The sequence below is a fragment of the Amblyraja radiata genome, chromosome 2, assembly GCF_010909765.2.
Source record: "Amblyraja radiata isolate CabotCenter1 chromosome 2, sAmbRad1.1.pri, whole genome shotgun sequence".
Lineage (NCBI taxonomy): Eukaryota > Metazoa > Chordata > Chondrichthyes > Rajiformes > Rajidae > Amblyraja > Amblyraja radiata.
The window spans coordinates 112,206,198-112,223,806 of NC_045957.1; the positions used below are offsets into that span (position 1 = coordinate 112,206,198).

Here is a 17,609-nt window from a genome sequence, read left to right on the forward strand (position 1 = left end):
CTTCGAGAAACGCTGTTTTGAATACAATGCATTAGCCACTGTATTATTGGGTATGGGAAATGTCTGTCATGTATGGGGTTAATCGATATCTGTAATTGGATTGTAAAGAGACCACCCCCATGTGGTTCGGCCCCTCGAGCTCCGGGGACATACAAAAGGCCGCTGCCACGAGGTCCTACGTCGGTCTTCTGGGAGAGCGCTTGGTACTGCGTGACCTTCTGGAGTGTCTCTGTTTGAGCGAAGCCTTGGGGGCTTGATCATGCAGATACGAGAATCGAACCCTCGGTGGTTAGGTATAGTAGTTGAACTGTAATTGTGTTTTGTCAAAATAAAGTTTAGATGCTCAAATGCTTGACCCTGATTTTTGACTGAAACTAGACTGGGGGAAAGCTTAGAACATGCAATTTACAGAACTACTGACGTATATTATTTATTTTGGGTATCTGGGCAACACTGCCAAGGCTCCCTGCTATTCGCCATCAAGGACTTGATACAAAAAGGAAGATAAAGTTGGATTTAGAGCCTTTGATGATCCCAGCACAGTTCACACCATCTCATGGGCTTGTGAAATTAAAACAGTAGAGGGGACAAGCCAGATATCACATGGGGAGAGAGAAACAAAGTTGGCTCTCAGAGAGTAGACCTTTGAGGTTCGTGTAGTAGCACTGTTTAGTTTTGTGTAGTTTAGAGATACTGCGCGGAAACAGGCCCTTCGGCCCAGCCCAGTGAGTCCACGCCGACCAGCGATCCCCGCACATTAACACTATCCTACATACATTAGGGATAATTTACACATACACCAAGCCAATTAATTTACATACCTGTATGGCTTTGTAGTGTAGGAAAAAACCCGAATATCTCGGAGAAAACCCACGCGGTCGCGGGGAGAACGTACAAACTCCGCACAGACAGCACCCGTCGTTGGCATCAAATCCACGTCTCCGGCGCTGCAGCAACTCTACCGCTGCGCCACCGTGCCGCCAATGGCCGACCTGTACAGACATGGTGCAGGAAACTATTTGTATAGCACAATGGGAGCTTTTATACCCTTGAGAAGATAGGTGAAACCCTGGCTTAAAGTTGTATCCAGAGCCACGATTTTTGTTTTCAAAAGACCTGGGGATGACCTTGAACCTAAAACCCACGATGCTCAAAATCAACACTGAGATTGTCCTTCCGCTGACTGGTTAGCATGTAACAAAAGCTTTTCACTGAACCTCGGGACACGTGGCAATAAATTAAACTAAACATTAACCCAGCCCCTGATGGATGCTTAGGAAGGAACTGCAGATGCTGGTTTACACCAAAGAGAGACGCAATATGCTGGAGTAACTCAGTGAGACAGGCAGGATTGCTGAAGAAAAGGAATGGGTAATGTTTCGGATCAAGTCTGAAGAAGGGTCTCGACCCGTAACGTCACCCAGAGATGCTGCCTGTCCCACTGACTCACTCCAGCATTTTGTGTCTATCTTCAGTGTAAACCAGCACCTGCAGTTCCTTCCAGATATCATGACAGAAACCTCCTCGTGGCGATCCCTGGAAGCGACGGCGCGATGCACTCTGTGACTCGGGCGACAATTCTCTCAACATGTTGGACGACGACAGAAGCCAACAGCGAGTTATATCATCTGACACACGAGCGAACAAACAAACGGACATCAAGAGAATGGTTGATAGAAACAAAAAGCTGGAGTAACTCAGCAGATCAGACAACATCTCTGCAGAAAAGGAATAGGTGATGTTTTGGGTCGAGACCCTTCTCCAGTTCGTGCTCGCAACTCAACCTCACGGGTTTATACAGCACTCGTGACAGAGCAAAAGAGTTGCTCCAGCATTTTGTGTTTATCTTCAGTGTAAACCAGCATCTGCCATTCCTTCCTACACAGTTATACATCGCACAACCGTTTTCACCAAGTTGTGAATGGAGCTGAACTAAAGGAAGCTCTTTGATAAAGGAAAATAACATTGATATCTGTCACATAGAAAGGTCAAACAACACCGCAAGACTTTGTGGCTGTTTCCTATGAAAGGTGGTAGACACATTTCAAATGACAGCATGACAATAGCTGCTCTTCTCTTTGCTCTATCTACCTGTTGGAACCTGTAGAGCCAAGAACCTACTGCAGCATATGTTATTAACCAACTGCCCTTCCCCTCCCTTAGAGCCATATTTGGGCCGCAAACGGCTCTGCATGCGTTGACTACCAAGATTACAATCACACCATGAGTTCTTTAACTCCTGCAGTGCAGGATTGAGAGCAGTGAAGTTTCTTCCAAGGCGTATATCAGCAGGTGCAGCCTAGGTTCGTCTGCAGTGAGTTTTTTAAATGGCATTGGTCAAAATTACAACTGATGAAATTAAGTTACAGGGGCACAGTGGTGCAGCTGGTCGAGCTGCTGCCTCACAGCGCCGGTGACCCAGCTTTGCTCCTGACCTCGGGTGCTGACTGTGCGGAGTTTGCACGTTTTCCCTGTGACCACGCGGGTTTCCTCCGGGTGCTCCAGTTTCTTCCCACTTCCCAGAGAAGTGTGGGTTTGTAGGTTAATTGGCCTTTGTAAATTCCCTATAATGTGTAGGGAAAGTGGGAACATAGAACTAGTTTGAACGGGTGATTGATAGGCTGCATGGACCCGGTGGGCCGAAGGGTCTGTTTCCATGTTGTATCTTTAAACCACAAACAGACATCTTTTGCTTCTCTAAAATTGTTCACTGCAGGCTTATTACAAGGGGCAGACACATAAGGCTTGCAATCACTGGCAGAGTGCTGCACAGCTCCAGGCAAAGCAATCCTCTGGAAAACGGAACAGTACCATATTCTCTGGAATTTACGGAACTTGGAGTCAGCACTCATCTCTGAAACTGGATCCTTGACTTCCTGTCCAACAGACCTCAAACAGTGGGGATAGGGGACAAATCATCCTCCGTGGTAATCCTCAAGACAGGGGCTCCACACGGATGTGTACTTAGCCCCCTTCTTTACTCCTTGTACACCCGTAACTGTGCAGCCATGTACACATCCAACTCAATTTACAAATTCGCAGACGACAGCAGATATCAAATAACGATGAGACGGAGTACAGGAAGCAGATTGAGAACCTCGTGTCCTGGTGTCGAGACAACAACCTTTCTCGATGTCAGCAAGACAAAGGAGATAGTGATCAACTTCAGGAAGCGAAGTGCTGCACACACCCCAGTTCGCATTGACGGCGCCAAAGGCAAGATGGTTGAAAGCTTCAAAATCAGCATCTTCTCCTGGACCACCCATATTGAAGTAACGGCCAAGAAAGCACACCAACGCCTCTACTTCCTTAGAAGAAAGTTTGGCATGTCCCCTACAACTCTCACCTTGTTTGGCATGTCCCCTACAGATGCACCATAGAAAGCATTTTATCGGGATGCATCACATCATGGTTTGGGAACAGCTCCATCGAAGCCCGCAAGAAATTGCAGAGAATTGTGGATGCACCCCAGAACCATCACACAAACCAACCTCCCTTTCATTGACTCCATTTATACGTTGCGCTGCCTCGGCAAGGCCAGCAGCATAATCAAGGACGAGTCGCACCCTGGCCACTCCCCTCTCCCATCAGGCAAGAGATATAGAAGTGTGAAAATGTACACCTCCGGATTTAGTAGAGATGGTCTGAAGAAGGGTTTCGACCTGAAACGTTGCCTATTTCCTTCGCTCCATAGATGCTGCCTCACCCGCTGAGTTTCTCCGCATGGCATTTTTGTTTACCTCCAGATTTAGAGACAGTTTCTTCCCAGCTGTTACCAGGCAGTTGAACCATCCAACCAACAACTGGAGAGCAGTCCTGAGCTACTATCTACCTTATTGGAGACCCACGGACTATCTTTGATCGGACTTTACTGGACCTTATCTTGCACTAAACATTATGAATGTTATTCCTTTTATCATGTATCTGTACACTGTGGATGGCTGGATTGTAATCATGTATTGTTTTTCCACTGACTGGTTAGCACGCAACAAAAGCTTTTCACTGTACCTCGGTACACGTGACAGTAAACTAAACTCAAACTCAAGCCTTACATCCAGGGGCTAACAGCAATTCCCATTAAGATTCAGTGACCAGACGGATCAGAATAATATCCACATATTTGGAAGAGATTCCATGTTCGTTAGGTGAGAAATTAGAAAAAAGAAGGCATTTGACAAAATAAGTGAAATGCATCACCTTTTCTTCATCTTAACGTGGGTATGTGTGGGCTACCCTTCCAACCACAGCTGTACATTGGTAAAATCAGACTGCCTTTATTATGAACTATTTCTGGTCTTCTCTCTCAGCAAACTGACCTCAGGAACCCTGCAGGCTGTACCTGCTGATATATGAGAATCAGAATAAGAATCAGAATCAGAATCAGAATAGATTTATTACCCAAGTATGTATACATAAAAGGAATTTGACGATGCATATTCCATCGCCTCTTGATTTCCCCACTGCCTCCACTTTGCACTTTCACACAAAGGGTGGTGGGTGTATGGATTGAGCTGCCTGAGGAGGTAGTTGAGGCAGGTACTACTTCAACGTTAAAGAAACATTTAGACAGGTACATGGGTAGGACTGGTTTAGAGGGATATGGGCCAGATGAAGGCAGGTGGGACGAGTGTAGCTGGGGCATGTTGGTCAGTGTGGGCACGTTGGGCTGGAGGGCCTGTTTCCACACTGTATCACCCTATGGCTCTATTAGGGTTTGTCTGTGAGTGTCAGCAAGTGTGTAGAGGACTGTGTACAAAAGATGACGGTGGCGTACTCCTGAACCAGAAACCACGGATGAACCGCAAAGTCCACTCCCAGATAAAGTCCAAGTCCGCAGCGTTCAAGTCAAATAGTCCCGAACCGCACAAGATATCTATTGACAAGCAGTTATAGGAAAGATATTGTCAAGCTTGAAAGGGTTCAGAAAAGATTTACAGGGATGTTGCCAGGACTAGAGGGTGCGAGCTATAGGGATAGGTTGAGTAGGCTGGGTCTCTATTCCATGGAGCGCAGGAGGATGAGGGGAGATCTTATAGAGGTGTACAAAATCATGAGAGGAATAGATTGAGTAGATGCACAGAGTCTTTTGCCCAGAGTAGGAGAATCGAGGACCAGAGGATATAGGTTATTGGTGAAGGGGAATAGATTTAATAGGAATCCGAGAGGTAACGTTTTCACACAAAGGGTGGTGGGTGTGTGGAACAAGCTGCCAGAGGAGGTAGTTGAGGCAGGGACTATCCCGTAGTTTATGAAACAGTTAGACAGGTACATGGGTAGGACAGGTTTGGAGGGATATGGACCAAGCGCAAGCAAGTGGGACTAGTGGAGCTGGGACATTGTTGGCCGGTGTGGGCGAGTTGGGCCGAAGAGCCTGTTTCCACATTGTATGACTCGATGATTCTATGACTAAGCTTCACATAGGTACTGAGGATGCCAAGTGGGATTTCCGGACCAAGCTGGAGTTCCACGGGAATGACATGGATACCCGTAGATTGTGGCAAGACTTGCACGTTATAACACGCCACAAAATGAAGGCAGGCAGGATCACTGGCAGCAATGACCCTACCCAATGAACTCAATGCATTCTGCGTCTTCTTTCAACAGATTAAGAAAAGATTAGATATGCTTCATGTATTTTCATGGTCGACGCACTTGAACAGCAGTTGTGAAATTCATGGAGGATTAAGAAATGGCATATCATCTGGAATAGGATGATTGGTGTCAATTGACATAATCTTGGAACGACGCAAAGTGCTGCAAATGCTGGAGTAATTTATCGGGTCAGGCAGCAGATCTGGAAGACAAGACAGGTGATGTGTTGAGTTGGGCCCTTTCTACAGATTGAAGAAGGGACCCAAACTGAAACATTGCCCCTCCATGTCCTCCAGGGATGCAATCATCTTGTGTAGGTTTGTGAGCAGTCACAAAGGGCAGCACGATGGCACAACGGTAGAGTTGCTACTTTACAGCACCAGAGACCCTGGTTCGATCCTGACTACGGGTGCTGTCTGTACAACCTTTCCATGTTCTCCCCGAGACCTGTGTGTGTTTTCTCCTGGATCTCCTGTTTCCTCCCACACTCCAAAGACGTACAGCTTTGGTAAAAGTGTAAATTGTCCCTAGTATATGCAGGATAGATTTAGTGTACAGGGATCGCTGGTCAGTACGGACTCAGTGGGGCGAAGGGCCTTTTTCGATGCAGTATCTCTAAATTAAAAATAAACAAGTAGAGGAAGAGCTTGAGAATGAAAGCAAGGTGTAAATGCATGGTGCTGGACATTAAATTCTGTAATATTTCATGTTCATAAGTGATCAGAGTAAAATTAGGCCATTCGGCCCATCAAGTCTACTCTGCATTTCAATCATGGCTGCTCTATCTCTCCCTCTCAACCTCATTCTCCTCCCTTCTCCCCATAACCCCTGACACCCATACTAATCAAGACTCTATCTATCTCTGCCTTTAAAATATCTACCGACGGCCTCCACAGCCCTATATGGCAAAGAATTCCCCAGATTCACCACAGTGACACAACCATCACACAATGGGAGGACTTTAAGTCTGATAAACTTTATCCAAACTCCTTCATTTTCTCATTACATGAAGCTTAACTAGAGATTTCAGCATGCTTGCAATTTCTCTTTACTTGCTGATGTGTTGCTTTTAACTAAAAGAGTCATATAAAGTCATGGTGATACACTGTGGAAACAGGCCGTTCGGCCCAACATGTCCCAGCTACACTAGTCCCACCTGCCAGCGTTTGGCCCATACACCTCCAAACCAGTCCTATCCATGTACCTGCCTAACTGTTTCTTAAATGTTGGGATAGTCCCTGTCTCAACTACCTCCTCTGTCAGCTTGTTCCATGCCCCCACTACCCTTTGTGTGGAAAAGGTACCCCTCAGATTCCTATTAAATCTTTCCCCCTTCACCTTAAATATGTGTCCTCTGATCCTCGATTCGCCTACTCTGGGTAAGAGATTATGTGCATCTACCCAATCTATTCCTCTCATTTATTTGTACACCTCTATAAGATTCCCCCTCATCCTCCTGCACTCCAAGGAATATAAATGATTTGGACGATGGGATTGAAGGCTTAGTGGCAAAGTTTGTGGATGATACAGGTGGAGAGGCAAATAGTGTAGAGAAAGCAGGGACTCTGCAGAAGGACTTGGACAGGTTGGGTGAGAGGTCAGAGAAGTGGCAGATGGAATATAATGCAGCAAAGTGTGGAGTCATGCATTTTTGTAGCAGGAAATATAGTGGTAGGCTTTTTTTCTAAATGGGGTGAGAATCCAAAATTTGAGGTGCAAAGGGACTTGAAAGCAGGGTTGCCAACTTTCTCAAACCCAAATAAGGGACAAAAGGTCAAAATATAGGACACATTCCCAACGGCGATTCATTGAACGACTTGGCCGTGGCTGGGTGAATGATGAGGTGGCCCAGGTGCTAGACTGCACACAAAGCCCAGCCAGCTGGCCAGCTGAGGAGTTTTGGCCCGTGCAACGTCACGCCCAAAGTCCGGCACCCATCAAAATCATGAACCAATGATCGGCCATGAGAAGGAGGGGTGGTGGTGTCGGCGGTAAGCGAAGGTCCGGACAGTTGGCCGGGCTGCCGACATACGGGGCCATGGGCAAGGCACTAATGCTGCACGACATCAGGATGAGTGAGGCGAGGCTGGACGTGGCGCTCCGACCCGACAGTCCTCTCGACCCGTGTAGTAGAATATGGGACAATGTCGGTCCCGTATGGGACAAACCAACTTTGCCCAAAATAAGGGATGTCCCAGCTAATACGGGACAGTTGGCAACCGTAGTTGAGAGTGCTGGTGCAGGATTCCCAAAAAGTTAATCTGCAAGTCAAATTGGTAATAAAGAAAGTAAACTCAATGCTAGCATTAATTTCAAGAGGACTTGCATACAAAAACAGGGATGTCATGTTGAGGCTCTAGAAGGGCTGGTAAAGCCACATTTGAAATATTGTGCGCAATTTTGGGCACCATATCTGAGGAATGAGTGTTGACTCTAGTGAGGGTCCAGAGGAGGTTTACAAGAATGATTCCAGGAATGAGTAGGTTAACCTTTGATGAGCGTTTGTCAGCACTGGGCCAGTACTCGCTGGAGTTTAGAGGAATGAGCGGGGACCTCATTGAAACATACAGAATAGTGAAAGGCTTGGATAGAGTGGATGTGGAGAGAATGTTTCCACTAGTGAGAGAGTCTAGGACTAGAGGTCATAGACTCAGAATTAAAGGACGTTCTTTTAGGAAGGAGATGAATCTGTGGAATTCTTTGCCACAGAAGGCTGTGGAGGCCAAGTCGGTGGATATTTTTAAGGCATAGATAAATAGATTCTTGATTAGTACAGGTGTCAGAGGTTATGGGGAGAAGGCAGGAGAATGGGGTTAGGATGGGGAGATAGATCAGCCGTGATCGAATGGCGTAGACTTGATGGGTCAAATGGCCTAATTCTACTCCTATCCCTTAAGACCTTATGAATAGAGTATATATTATATATTCACATGTGTGGAAAGGAACTGCAGATGTTGGTTTAAACTGAAGATTGACACAAAAAGCTGGAGTAACACAGTGGGACAGGCAGCATCTCTGGAGAGAAGGAATGTGTGATGTTTCGGGTCGAGACCCTTCTTCAGATGATATATTCACATGATGAATTTGGAACACAGGGCGTTATTCATGTGGAAGTATGCTAAGACTGGAGTCATTACACTCTGAATTGTTTCCCAGTCAATATATTGTGCATGATTCAGTGACTCACTGAGTTTATTTGATAGCCACCTTGTTACCTTATTGCCGACTCCCTGTCTGAATGATTCTACACTCCAGCTCCAGTGATGCCTGTCTCAGACAGTACGGATTGTCGGTTCTCTGCCAGATGATTATACGTGGCCCTTCCCGAATAAACAAGCGAGATATGCGAACATTGACTGCCCTGTCTGTGTGGCAGTATGTCATTTCCACTTCAGTGATAGGAGGCAGTGTTTCGTCTAAAAGCTCGGTAAGAGTCAAATGTTATTAGCGTCAATTTAAGATGCATAACCAATCCTTCCCTTTGTTTCATTAATTGGATGACAATCACCATGTCTGTGCCTGCTACTTTGCCCGTGAAGGTGATTGTAGCAATGTACTTCAATATACATTATATTGATTTTCCTCATATTTTCCAACATTAAACATCCAAAACGATGGCTTCTTCTAAGAGGCGGCAGTGCACGGTGGCGCAGCAGTAGAGTAGTAAAGCATTTACAGCACCACAGACCCAGTATCAATCCTGGCTATGGGTGCTTGTCTGTACAGTATTTGAAGTTTCTCCTCATGACCTGCGTGGGTTTTCTCCCTCACTCCAAAGACGTACAGTTTTGTAGGTTAATTGGTTTGGTATAAAATTATACCTGGTGTGGGATAGTAATAAGCGGGGATCGCTGGTTGGTGTGGACTTGGTGGGCCGAAAGGCCTGTTTCCGCGCTGTATCTCTGATCTAAACTAAAGAAACATAGAAACATAGAAACATAGAAATTAGGTGCAGGAGTAGGCCATTCGGCCCTTCGAGCCTGCACCGCCATTCAATATGATCATGGCTGATCATCCAACTCAGTATCCCGTACCTGCCTTCTCTCCATAGGAATGGAGAAATCTATTAAAAATCTATAAACTAAAAAGAATCAGACATTATCTTGCACTCGACATCATTCTACTTATCATGTATCTATACACCATGAATGGCTCGATTGTAATCAGGTACTGTCTTTCCGCTGACTGGATACCATGCAACAAAAGCTCGGTACACGTGACAATAAACTAAACTAAACTAAATGGCTGAACAATTTAGTTTGCCTCCACTATTTTCCAGCATGAGCAGTTTTGAAGCTGATAAAATGGGTGATAAATCTTGCAGTGAGACCCTCTGTGTTACTTAATTAGTGATTTTTGAATATTCTTGATTAGTAAGGGCATCAAAGGTTATGGAGAATGGGGTTGAGAGGAAAACATAGATCAACCATGAGCGAATGATGGAACAGACTCGATGGGCTAAATGGACTAATTCTGCTCAAGTCATAGAGTCATAGAGTGATACAGTGTGGGAACAGGCCCTTCGGCCCAACATGCCCACAGTGGCCAACTTGTCCCAGCTACACTAGTCCCACCTGCCAGCATTTGATCCATATCCCTCCAAACCTGTCGGATCCATGTACCTGTCTTTTAGAATGACTCAAAGGTAGTTTAAATTTCTTGTTGGTTTCAAATGTATTTTTGCTTTATTTGTTTCTAAAACAAAAAGACAAGTAACAAGCTAGAGAATAGGTTGGTGCGCTTTAAAATGAACAAGAAGGAACTGCAGAAGTTGGTTTACACCGAAGATAGACACAAAATGCTGGAGAAACTCAGCAGGTCAGGCAGCATCTGTGGAGGAAAGAAATGGGTGACGTTTTGGTTTCAAGACCATTCTTCAGACTGAGAATCAGGGGAAAGGGAGACTAGAGGTATGAAAAGGTACAGAATAAATCATAGCCAGCACAGGTAAGGCACAGGAAGTGACTCGGGAAAGGTGGAGCCCACAATAGTCCATTGTTGGCCATGATCAAGGTGATAACAAATGGAAACAGACCGTTCAAGATGATTCTTAAGGTATGGGGTTCCATCGTTGGAGATCTCAACATCTGAAGTAGAGTTGAAGAATTGGTGAAGATACTCTCACAGTGCTCGGGAGTGCGAGCTAAAAGGAGAAAGGTGGTCAGACTGGAGGAAAGTACAGAGGAAAGAAGAGGTGAGGTCAATGTAGGATTTACGCACAAAAATGAGAGTGTGAAATTAAAGCACTTATGTTCTGGAAGTCAGTATAGGATAAATACAGTCGTGATGGGAGAACATGATTAGATGCATTCATAGACACAGTCACAGAGCATAAAACAGAACACAGTGTAGAACTTGTACAAGCCTTTAGCCAACAATGTCCATGCCGAACACGATGGCAGGTTAGACTATCTCCCCTGCTTGCACTCGATCCCAATCCCTACATTCCATAGGAAACTGAAGGGTAACCTTTTTCACACAAAGGGTGGTGGGTGCCTGCTTAACCTCTCCCAAAAACTCAGACCCTCGAGTCCTGGCCTACACAGAGGAGGTAGTTGAGGCAGGTACTATTGCAACGTTTAAGAAATATAGACAGGTACATGGATAGTTCAGTTTAGTTTATTGTCACGTGTCCGTGAAAAGCTTTTGTTGCGTGTTAGCCAGTCAGCGGAACGACAATACATGATTACAATCAATGCATTTACAGGGATACATCAAGAGAGTCAAGAGAGTGTTTTATTGTGCTATGTCCCAGATAGGACAATAAAGTTCTTACTTCTTCTTGCGAATGAAACATAAACCAAAGGACCAGTTAGATCTCAAGCCAGGTGTTGAGCAGCCAAGTTGTTGTCTCTGCATCAATGTCTGCCAGGCCCTGAGCTTCATTTGGTGGGTGGTAGAGCGGGCACCCAGAGATGACATGGTTGGCTGTCTGTTGTACTGCTCCGCATTCACAGGCTGGGCTCTGGCGGAGTCCCCATCTCCACACGCTGGCATTGAAACGCCTAACTCCAGTACCAAGTCTGTTGAGCTTCACCCATGCTCCTCTGGGGAGGTCAGACCCTGGACAGCTTTTATTTGGTGACGAGATGCAGCTGTGTAATGGAGATGAGGTTGCCTTCCACTCCTGTGACCACTTGGTGGCTATCCAGTGTGCTTTTGTCTCAGTTGGCTGGATGGATGCTAGGAGTTGTTTTCCATGTGGAGCAAAGGGGTGACGGGACTTCAGTCAGGGTGGCCTCTGCTCTGTGCTGCAGCACAACAGAATATGTAAACATAGTACATAACGGGAGAAGAAAAAAAGTTCAGTGTGTGTATGCACATGCACACATACTCAATAAATAACAAATATAGTGCAATAATAATAATAGACTGTTGTAGTTCAGAGCTTATTTGTTGTGTTTAATAGTAAGATTAAAAGAGAATTTACCAGTTTGAAGTTTGATCTTTATTTTATGAGGAGTAACGTTGAGGGATTACGTGAAGACCCCGTCCAGTACGCATGCGTGTCAATCTTCAAAGCAGCGGTGTGAAATCACAGATAACAGTTATTGAACTGAACATAGTAAGATAAGAGAACCATAATACCAGTTGAACTTTATGATAGAGGGCTGGGAGCGGAGGGCACGTAATCCCTCAATTTTACTCCTCATAAAATAAAGATCAAACTTCAAACTGGTAAGTTCTCGTTTAATCTTACTATTTTACTTAGGAATCACGTGAGTGACTACGTGAAGATTTTAAAGCTCTGTGATTTCATGCCGTGGAACCGAGTCCAGGCGTCATACACTGCATCAGTAGGCCAATGATGAGTGAACATTAAGAATGCATTCAGACATGACATAGATATAGACATGTTGATGCTATTAATGAATAATAGTGGCAATAGTAACCTCCCTCAACCTGGAGGAAGTATGAACCATACCTAACATAGAGTTGGCAAATACCCCTGATCTGGCAATAGGTTTATTCTGAATATTTGGACAGATCAATAGTTTGACCATCCTGCAACCGCTAGGGTGTGGTCCATCGCTGCTGCTGAGGTATAGCGGTCCTGGTGGAGTGAGACTCAATGTCAATGTACACTCCTGTATATGCCAGACCCATATAACCATCTGGAGAAGGTTCGTAGTGATTCCTTCTAACAAGATTTTATGTAACTAATAATATTGCTGTCAGTCTATAAGGCTCTTAGGAACCTTGACATACTGGTGTAAATGCGTGTTCACACGCAACCCAAGGTCCATGGGATATGCAACATCTAGTTTGATCTTGTGTCCCTGTCTAATCTGCTTGATTAATCATAAACAAAACATGTTATAATAGCCCGCAGATATGATCATCCTATCCAGTGTTGCAATGACTGGACCCATAGCGCTGTACTCAGTGCCATGGCGTAAGCACTAGTACGTGAGTATGACCATGGGCAGGGATGTTGCTGGTGCCCATCGGTGAAGTGACGTAGTACAATGTTAACAACCCATGTCTCTGCGTCCCTAAGCCTGGGAGGTTTTAAGCTGACGATACCTTCATATTCTGGATATCAGAGGGTGAGACCGGACAGAGTGGTTTATGTACTCCTCAGCCAAATGATTAGGAGGTACTAAAGGCACAGTAATGGAATAGTAACTTAATGTTATAATCCCATAAAACTGAATTTTAATGTGTCAGTCATCCGTGCCGAGTTAAACGTAAGGAAGCATAAACAATGCTTCCCATCTCCTATGCAGATTGCTGCTATTTGGTGCTATCCCTGCAATCTGTAGTGAGCACTCTTAACGCTTATGGTTTGACAACCCGAGCCGCAGAAACGATCTCTCAGAGTCTGTAAGTCTATGAATTGATTATATCATGCAGAGGATGGTTTCAACATCACAACTGAACCAGCATCTTTTTTTCCGGAATTAACCATGTAAGGTTTTATGTTCATTCTTCGCCTCAGCATGAGCCATAGGTATATAACCCAGGCAGGCACTATGAAAACCCGGAAACGGGAATCTTGCTGAATTTTGCAAGACCCGTCTATTGAGGCCAAATGGAGGAAGACATAAAAGAACATTCCTTCCTAATGTAGCGAGAATGCACCCTTCGCCACTGTATGCCTCGTTCACTGTTGATTGAAACTGGATGCAAGCAACTCAATAGTTAGTGTTCTATCAATCCACATTGTCATTAAATACTTTGTGATCACACATTCATTCTGTGTTGTCATTGATTTTGCATAATAATACACCAGTGCTAAATGCGGTTTGGTAAAACTATCACCGGATACTTTGATTTGATTGTACCTTTGTGATTAACATATACCACCACCAAAGTGTATCACCTTGGACTTGTGCATGCCATATATGCATATCCACACACCTTTAATGCACAGAATGAACCTGGCGTCCATTGGCAGTTGATACCATGACTGAACACTTGATAACTCATGCTAATCCCATCTGCCTCCGTAATTAGAGATGGTATTAGTAAATTACCCATCTTTGGGCAATAGCATCAGTTTGGAAATGACTGAAGATTTACGGATAAGAGGTTTTAGTGGAGCAAAGCTGTCCATCATTGTGACTTTGATTGTTTCAGCTAAAAATAGCAGAGGTCTAATTTTTTTGTCTCAGAGCTGATCCCAGACCAATAAATGGATGATTGTATCCCAATAATCAATAGATTCAGTTGGTATCAACTTAATTTAAATTTAACTGGACGGGTGAGAACCAATTCCTCAAATATAGCTATGTGGCTGATAAGGCTAATTTAGTAAAATACAGTATGTTCAATATCATCCAGATTGGCCATGCTACTTATTTGTTAGCTCTGTGCAGCCGAAGCACTGATAGTAGTGATTTGGTAAATAATCTGGAAACTGGAGTTAGCCCATTGTAAAGCTACTGAGTGAATCGTTGCCTCATCCAGTTAAATTTCAAATATCTTCAACCCTGTGAGCGGAAATGATCACATGGAAGCTATTCAGAAAAGTCTATACTGCACATGCGGGTTGAGGCTGTTGACAATGATCAGTCCACATCCCATTCTTGTGAGCCTTGTCTTGAAAGGCAACTCCAACCATACCTGTGTGCAGTATAAACTAATCTAGTGTTATCCCAAACCAGTGTAAATATTCAAACCAGTTTAATATTACCAACTTGTATCCGTGACAGGAGACATCATCAATGAGGTTCCATAGCTTTATCCGAATGGGAGGACTTATGCAACCCGACCCAGGAGCTGCCTCAAACATGTGTGCATTAATTTACATCTGCTCCTGGGAGGTAGAGGAGCTCGAGTACGAGGTTGGCGCATCTTCCAGGAAGGCCGTTTTGGGCTGTGGCCTAAAAAAGACCTTTGTCCTGGTTGTACGGCCTTCAAGCTTTTACCAGCTTCAATTCATCGTGGTTTGCTGGTGGGTGCGTAGGGGTGTTGCCGTCGAAGATGTGAGGTTTTGCGTGATGATGTGGCCTTCCTGAACCCAACGGCCATTCGTCGAGCTTCTGCTGCTGGTAGTGTTGTTCCTGCACCCCCTGCACACTTGTGGTTTCTTCAGCCAAACCCCTGTCTTCAGAGGCAGCCCAGAAGTGACTCCTAATGCTCCCCTCTGTCGAGGGAGATGCATTATGCAGCCCTCAATAAGGAGCTGCCATGGGCGTCCCAGGACCCCCTGGTGACTGAACTCCATATACCAGAGCATGTCACATAGGAGCTTCTGATCCATCAACCGCTCCATGCGGGATATGCGATCACAGTTGCTCCCGCCGGCGGTGAGTCTTCACAGCCCGACTCGTCCGAGTCTTCGGCCTGTCCGACTTCTGCTTGGCCTTCCCACCAGTCTGTGGTGTCGATTCCGACTGTGCAGGTGCCAGGTCGGAGACTGCTGATCAATAGCGATCCAGGTGCAGTCTACAGATGCTGACTGCCCGCAATTCCGCAGTCCTCCGCAGACAGTCTGGATGCGGTCCATTCCTGTAACATATTCTCACAAAATAGCACAAAACGACCTTCGAGTAAGGAATTTACCTGCATGTCCTTTTTAAACCTTCTGCTGCGGGGCAACGCTCCTCCCGAGCCTGGTCTCGTGGTTGTGGTTTGTTACAGCTGGGGTTCCTCTGTGGTCCTTGTAGAAACACTTCCATTGCGGGTTATTTCTCCCCCGAGCTTTTTCTCCGCGGTCCCTTATAACAGGACTTCTCCACGGTGTTCTCCAGTCGGGGCTTTCTTCCCCCGCCCACCGATCTGGGTATCCCCGCAGTAACTGCAGCCGGGATATCCCTGCGGTCCCTATCAAAGGGATAGCCGCGATTTACAAAGTCGGGGGGGGGGGGTGGGGGGGTGGGGTACATGAAGCCGCTGGTTTAACTGCCAGCGGCACAGTCGGTGACTTACTGCCGTCCGCTCCTCGCATCCCGCAGTCTACGGAGAGGATTCTCAGGTCGCTCCCCATTTCCCGCGGTCTCCGGAGCGGCTGTCCAGGTGCCCCCAGCACCAATATGAAGCCGCTGGCACCAACGCCAGCGGCTTGAAGGCGAATCCACCGCCGTCCGCTCCCCGCTTCCCACGGTCTCCCGAGCGGGTTCTCCACCAATATGAAGCCGCTGGTTCTACTGCCTGCGGCTCAAAGGTGAATCCACAGCCGCTCGCTACCCGCATTCCGCGGTTCCGAGTGCCTAGGTCCATGGGCGGGGTTCCCCGTGACCGGGGTTCCCTGAAGTTCGAGACTGGGGTTTCCCCTCCATCCTGACTTTTCCCCGGACTTCTAGCAGGACCTCTAAGTAGAGGTTCCTGCATGAAGATTTAACCTGAAAGTTAAAAAAAAAACGTACCTCAGGTCTGTTGCTGGCAGAAGAATCACGTTCACCCTGCCAGTCGTCACGCAATGCGATAGACGATATATGACATGCATGCGTACTGGACGGGGTCTTCATGTAGTCACTCATGTGACTCCGAAGTAAAATAGCCTGATTGATGGCTGTAGGGAAGAAGCTGTTCCTGTACCTGTACGTTTCAATTTTCAGGCTCCTGTACCTTCTTCCCGATGGCAATGGTGAAATTAGTGTGTGTCCAGGATGGTGTGGGTCTTTGATGATGTTGGCTGCCTTTTTGAGGCAGCGACTTCATTAGATCCCTTCGATGGTGGAGAGGTCAAAGCCGGTGATGGACTGGGCAGTGGTCACAACTTTTTGAGTCAGTATGCCTTCTACTGTGCACCTGTAGAAGTAGAGGAGAATCCTCTTGGACAAGCCGGATCTCTGTAATCTTCTCAGGAATGAGAGTCACTGATGTGCCTTCTTTGTAATTGCATCAGTGTGCTGGGTCCAGGGAAGATCTTCGGAAATGTGCACGCCCAGGAATTTGAAGTTCTTGACCCCCTCCACCATCGCCCCATTGATGTAAACAGGATAAGGGAATAACGTTTAGGGCAAGGTAAAGCCAACAAAGTCCGTCAAAGAGGTAGATAGTAGTTCAGCACTGCTCTCTAGTAAGATTAAGTTGCCTGATAACAGGATAGGACAGGTTTAGAGGGCTATGGGCCAAACACAGGCAGGTGGGACTAGTGTCGATGGGGCACGTTGGCAGGGCAGGCAAGTCGGGCTGAAGGGCCTGTTTCCATCTGTAAAACTCAATGAATCTATCCATGTACCTAACTAAAAGCCTCTTAAATGGCTCGATTGCACCTGCACCTCCCCCCACCTTTGGCAGCACGTTCCAGGCACCCATTGTTCTCTGTGTAAAAAACTTACCCCGCTCTTCTTTCAATTCCCCCACCCCTCACGTTAAAGCTATATACCGTCTAGCTTTTGAAATTTCCACCATGGGGAAAAGGTTCTGACTGTCGATCCTTCCTCCCTTAGTCCTGTAACCTTCTGTCAAGTCTCCCTTCTGCCTCTGCGCTCCAGAGAAAATCCCCAAAACCATCTTGCCAGGCTTGAAGATAGTCACAAAATGCTGGAGTAACTCAGCGGAGACAGGCAGCATCTCTGGAGAGAAGGAATGGGTGACGGTTTCGGGTCGAGACCCTTCTTCAG

General features: G+C 46.0%; 1 long non-coding RNA gene across 1 annotated transcript; it reads left to right on the forward strand.

Annotated features, from left to right (window-relative positions):
• The first annotated feature begins 753 nt into the window (after positions 1–753).
• On the forward strand, positions 754–16,835 carry LOC116984578. The gene is made up of 3 exons (XR_004415072.1): positions 754–920; positions 12,053–12,059; positions 16,825–16,835. It is a non-coding gene; the product is annotated as an uncharacterized LOC116984578 (long non-coding RNA).
• The last annotated feature ends 774 nt before the right edge of the window (positions 16,836–17,609 follow it).